This window comes from Camellia sinensis, chromosome 3 (assembly GCF_055761805.1).
Source record: "Camellia sinensis isolate YWXY chromosome 3, ASM5576180v1, whole genome shotgun sequence".
NCBI lineage: Eukaryota > Viridiplantae > Streptophyta > Magnoliopsida > Ericales > Theaceae > Camellia > Camellia sinensis.
In genome coordinates, this window is record NC_138963.1 from 108,640,919 (window position 1) to 108,646,678 (window position 5,760).

The window sequence follows — 5,760 nt, forward strand, 5'->3', positions numbered from 1 at the left end:
GGTGCTTTAGTGGAGAGATGGTGGGACACCACCAACTCCTTTCATTTCTCTGCCACTGGGGACATGACTATGACCCCATTTGACTTCGCCGTATTGACTGGCCTTGATATGGGAGGCTGGGCGATCCCATATGACGAGGACATGGGCCAGTGGGAGGCCGCCTGGATCTACTTGTTGGGAGCTCGCCCGCCAGTTGACAGATCTTCGGGCAGGGTCCGATATACTTGGTTTTCCTCCCACTTCCGGAGGGTGGAGATGGAGCCTGAGACTGCTGAGGAGGTAGCCCAGTATACCCGCGGATTTCTGATGTTCCTCTTCGGGACCACTCTGTTTGCCAATAGGGGGAACACCGTCGGACTTTATCTATTGAGTGCCCTAGGGGACCTATCACAGGTCCAGTGGTATGATTGGAGTGGCGCCAGCCTGGCCACTCTTTATTGCTATATGAGCGCGACCTCCCACGGACGGGGGAACATACTTGGCGGTTATTGGAGAGCCTGGGAGGTACTTTCTGCCCCCTTTGATTTACATTTCTTCTTTCATTCTCTGTACACTGCACACACGGTACACTTTACATTTTGTATCTCTGTACTCTACCCTCAGCATTCTGTATTTACAATTTGCACTCAGTATTCTGTATTCTGATGGCTACTGCCCTGTTTTCCACAGCTATGGATCTATGCGTACTTCCCGACACTAGCCCGGAGCTCGAGGTGGTGATGCCTCCCATGACCCCTTACTCGCTGGTATTTGAGGGCCCGTACCGGCCGAGACCTCGGGAGTCTCTTCTCTATCTACGGCAGTACTTTGACACAGTACGACCATCAGAGGTATTGCAGAACTCTCAGTTCTTCATGTTTCCAATCTTTGATTCATCTTGCGCATTTACAATTTCTGATTAGCTTATGCATTGGTTATCCTCAGATCACATGGCAACCTTGGGCGCCTTTGGGTAGAGACCTCCGATTCCAGTTTGCCGGAGCCTGGGGTGCCACTCGATACAGGATCCTATTAGAGGGGCCGGTTGGCAGGGCCTGGTTTTTAGGGGAGCGCTTCCTGCTCCAGACATAGGGCTACCCCGTTCAGGATGTTCCCTCAGCACCCCCAGACGACATGCGGACCACTGATAGGCTCCCTCCCTAGGGTGTTGTCGACGCCAGTTTGGGTACTGATGCATTTCTTCATCTAGAGCAGGGAGAGTATGTGACTTATCGTCACACATACTTGATGCCTTTGTTGACGGGAGTCCATACCCCGACGAGGAGACCCGCTGGTATGCCCTCATCGGGCCAGGCTCGGGCTGCGGACATCCCTTCCACTAGCAGGGCGGGTACATCCAGAGGTGGGGGTGGATTGGTTCCCCCGATTCCTCCGACTCACCATCATCCTGGGTGGCCAGACATGCCGACCGAGCTGACGGGATGGCGATTCGGGACTCCCTACTCGATTTCGATAAAGCCTCCCATGTCTGACCACTGATATGTCAGAGATCCTGATTCGCCGCCGGTATGCTTTACAACTTTGATTTATCACTCAGATACTTGGACATTCATTCTTTTACTGATATTTTGCATTCGTATCTGCAGCCTCCGGTCGAGTATATGGATGTAATGCTCGGGATGATGGCCGCACTCGAGGGCATGGTCTTACGGAGAGAGGCACAGTTGTCCATCATGGGTGCTAGGTACTCTTTAATTTTCTCGCATTTATCATACTTCCGATGACATGCTGAACTTGATCATTTCACTGCATTGGTAGGTTGCCTGTGTAGAGCACATCTGACACACACCACATTCATATACTGTACCTGTATGTACCCTCATTTCATGTAGTTTGCTTGCATCTGTATCTGATACACACATTTGAGCTGATGTATTCAAACTGTACTTTTTATTTTCAGATGCCTCCAGTATATCAGCCACGGACCGGGCCATCCAGGCCTTCTCGGGGAGCCGGGTCATCTCGGTCTTCTCGCGGGGTCGGGAGAGGGGAGTCGTCCCGTAGACGCAGAGCACATATCGTAGAGGAGGAGCCCGGTGAGGACGAAGAGGAGGAGGAGGCTACAGATCGTCAGTCAGAGACATCTGCTGACAGAGAGGAGGGTTCCGGGAGTGGAGTGGAGGCTGAGGAGGATCCCGAGGATGACAGTTCCGACTCAGATGGTGCCGGTGGTGCAGAGCTTGTTCCGCAGAAGAGGACGAAGAGGGCCTCTTATTCCTGCTCTTGAGAGCATTGGTGCAGCTGTTCCCTGCTTTATTTACCTTTTTTTACTAGTAGTTGTAGCACATTGTACATTATTAGGCAGTTTTATTTTCTGTAAAACTTGTACCTTTGTTGTAAAATGTTGTAACAAAGGAAGCATGATGGAATGAAACAGCTTTTTGAAAAAGTGTTGTACTTTATGTTCTCAGCATCGCATCGCATCATTTTGCAAATAATGAGATTGAACGGTAAATGTGCATCGTGTATTTGCCAAGTCAGGTAGCGAACCGACACGACAAACTAAACAACCTAACTTACTAAGAAACAACAAAACCTTAGCAAGTTTACAACTCGATAAGTAAAACACAACAAAATTGATAAACAAAGAGTAACAACTCAAATGCACAAAACTCGGCGACTCGATAAACAAGACTCGGTAAACGAAACAGCTCGACCAACAAAACAACAACTCGATAAGCAAAACAACAACTCGATAAGCAAGACTAAACACCAACTCTATAAACAAAGTACATTTTGGACGATCTGGGTGACGGAACGCATCCGAAACAGAGGGAAATGGAGGCCTTCGACACTCTTGATGCATGAAAATGCTAGGAACTTCCTTCTAGAGGGTAGAACAGGACCAAAGACACAGATTGCAGCATGGCCAGCCACCTTTGGGAGCTGGCCGACCAGCTTTTTGCATTTGAGGGGAGAGGGGTGGCAGGCCTACCAGAAAAAGTGGCCGGCCGGCCACTTAGCTCAGCAACCACCAGTTTTTCGACACGTGTCCCCCCGAACAGTGCCTTATCCCCTTTAAAGGTCCTAGCTCCGTGGCTCATTCATTTCATCTCAGTTTTGCACCAAAATGGAAGCGTTTCTCGTCGAAAATCTCACAGCTTGGATTGCTTCTTTAGACGGCTCGGAAAAGTTGAACTTCCAGGGCTTTGGCTTGAATGCACTATTCACGCTGAGCCGTACTCCGCTACACCTTCCCTTCCTTCATGCCGCGGCAAGGTTTTGGAACCCAGTAACACATGTCTTTAGCTTCGGCGGGCAAGAGGTATGTCCAACTTTCGAAGATTTTCAAGCTTTGATGGAATCTAAAAGTTATGAAGAGATCTTGCCTCAGTTTTGCTTTGGTCACGCCTAAGCTTTAGGGCGGATGTGTGGACTCAACACGCATGACGCTCGGTCTCTGATCTGTATTGGGGAACTGGACATCCTCGGATTGATTTATCGCTTTTCTGACGCCGGTGACCGTGGCGACCATCATTGGCAAGGTTTCCGACAACATGCCCTTTGCTTGTGTATGCTATCTCACTTTCTGCTTGCGTCGGGTTTTGGTGGATCTAGCATTTGCCTGATTGAAATTGCTCAAGGCTTGAAGGATGGAAAGAGTTGTATTGCGATGACACTGGCTGAGACGCTGATGGGCTTGGATGCTTTCCATCGTCGGGAGACAACCAGATTTGCGGGGAGTCCATTACTACTGCAGGTAATGTTTCCCACCCAATCTCACATATATATTGCTCACATCACTCGGCCCTCAGGCTTGGTTTTTCTCACAAAACCCTTGTCTTACTTTTCTCTCATCGTACATCTCTCTATTCTTCATTCTCTCATTTTTCATCCCTCCCCAGGTATGGTTGATGGATAAATTGCAGGTTGTGGACTCTTGCCCAGCCTACTCAGCTCGCGGCTACTTCTTTCGACAACGCCTAGTCGATGCCCTTGATGAGGGATGGTGGTTCAACTGGATGTGCAATTTGTCTGCAAATCGCATCGCCTGGCGCTGCCCTTGGCTCAATCTCCCGGCAATGAGCTATAGCATGTCCCGGCAGACCGGGATCCAGTTGGTTGGTCTGACTCACTGTGTATTCTACTTTTCGTTCCGGTTCTAACGCCAGTTCGGTCATGATCAGACTTGCCCGCCAGAGGGGATAGAGTATCCGGCTGCCTTCCCAGTTTGAGGTGCACAACTTGCCCAATATGCCACAACATGGAGGACGAGAGAACTCCTGGCCCCCGCTCCCACTTTCAGTTATACTTTGTCTGACGAGTGCTTAGATTGGCTCAATGAAGAGGCACAGATTAGGCCCAGCTCGGTGTCAGAGGCTTCGACCAGCCCTGGGAGGGGGCACAGGGACACCTGACTTGACTATGCCCCGGATTTATTACTTTATTAGTACTTCCAAGTTTTCTTTATGAATATAATAAAAAGCAACTTCGATCGTATGCAAGAGCAGGAGAACTCTGTTTTGAAATCAATGAAATTATAGGTTGTGGTACTGAAAATTTTTCTCTTTGGTAAAAAAAATGGTCTTAGTTGTAGAAAGATTAATTTGAACAAAGTTAACTTTTATTAAAACTTTTCAAAACCATTTTCGATATGGATCAGAACTGGACACGCCTGAGATCTGTCACTGAGATGCACAACCCCGGATCCCTGCAACTGGAAAGTTGCCCCTAGTCTGAAGAGTACCGCGGCACTGCATGGCAACGGAAAGTTGCCCCTAGTCTGAATAGCACTGCACCGGAGATTACAATCGAAGCCCTTAAATGCTGATAGACAAAGATGACTGAGATGATCAAATGGACAGAGTCGATCGGGGAAAAGGTTATGGCTGAACTTCAGGGTGAAGTTGCCTACGTATCCCGAAGATGGGAATCAAGCCTTACGTAGTTCAGGCTTAGGTTCACTCGAGTATTTTCACTGTCCTTTTTCGCTCTAACTTTTTCCAAGGTCGCCCTTTGCGGGTTTTCAACCTTGCGAGCTCAGTTTTTATATTTTTCTAATTTTTTATGCTCTAACTTTTGCCTAGGTCGTCGTTTCGGGTTTTTGGCCTAGCGAGCCTCTCAGGGGTAATATTTCTTCAACTTGTCCATGTTGATCGGTTGTGAAAATTCTAGGCCATCTAGGTCCGTCAGAACCATAGCTCCACCTGACCAGATAGACTTGATGATGTAGGGACCAGTCCAATTGGGTCTGAACTTGCCCCTTGGGTCGTGGATGGGAGCTCGGTTGTCCTTGAGCACCAAATCTCCTTCCTTTAGATTCCTGGACTTAACTTTCTTGTTGAAAGCTCGGGCAATTCTGCGTTGATAGCCTTGAACATGGTACAGTGCTTTCAGTCTTCTCTCATCAAAGAGTATGAGTTCCTCAAATCTGCTCTGCTACCAATCTGCTTCGGCTATTTGACACTCAACCAATACTCGCAATGACGGAACCTCAATCTCGATAGGTAGAACGGCCTCCATCCCATAAACCAATGAATACGGAGTCGCTCCGGTAGAAGTTCTAATTGAAGTCCTGTAGCCCCACAGAGCAAATGGCAGCTTATCTGGCCAATCCCGGTAGGTTTCCACCATCTTCTGCAGTATGTGTTTGATATTCTTGTTGGTGGCCTCGACCGCTCCGTTGGTTTGCGGCCGGTATGTGGATGACTTATGAAAAGCCACGTTGTATTTCTCCAACAAGTCAATCACTTCCTTCTTGAAGTGGGAACCGTTATCCGAAATAATCTCGTTTGGGACCCCGTAGCGACAGATGATGTT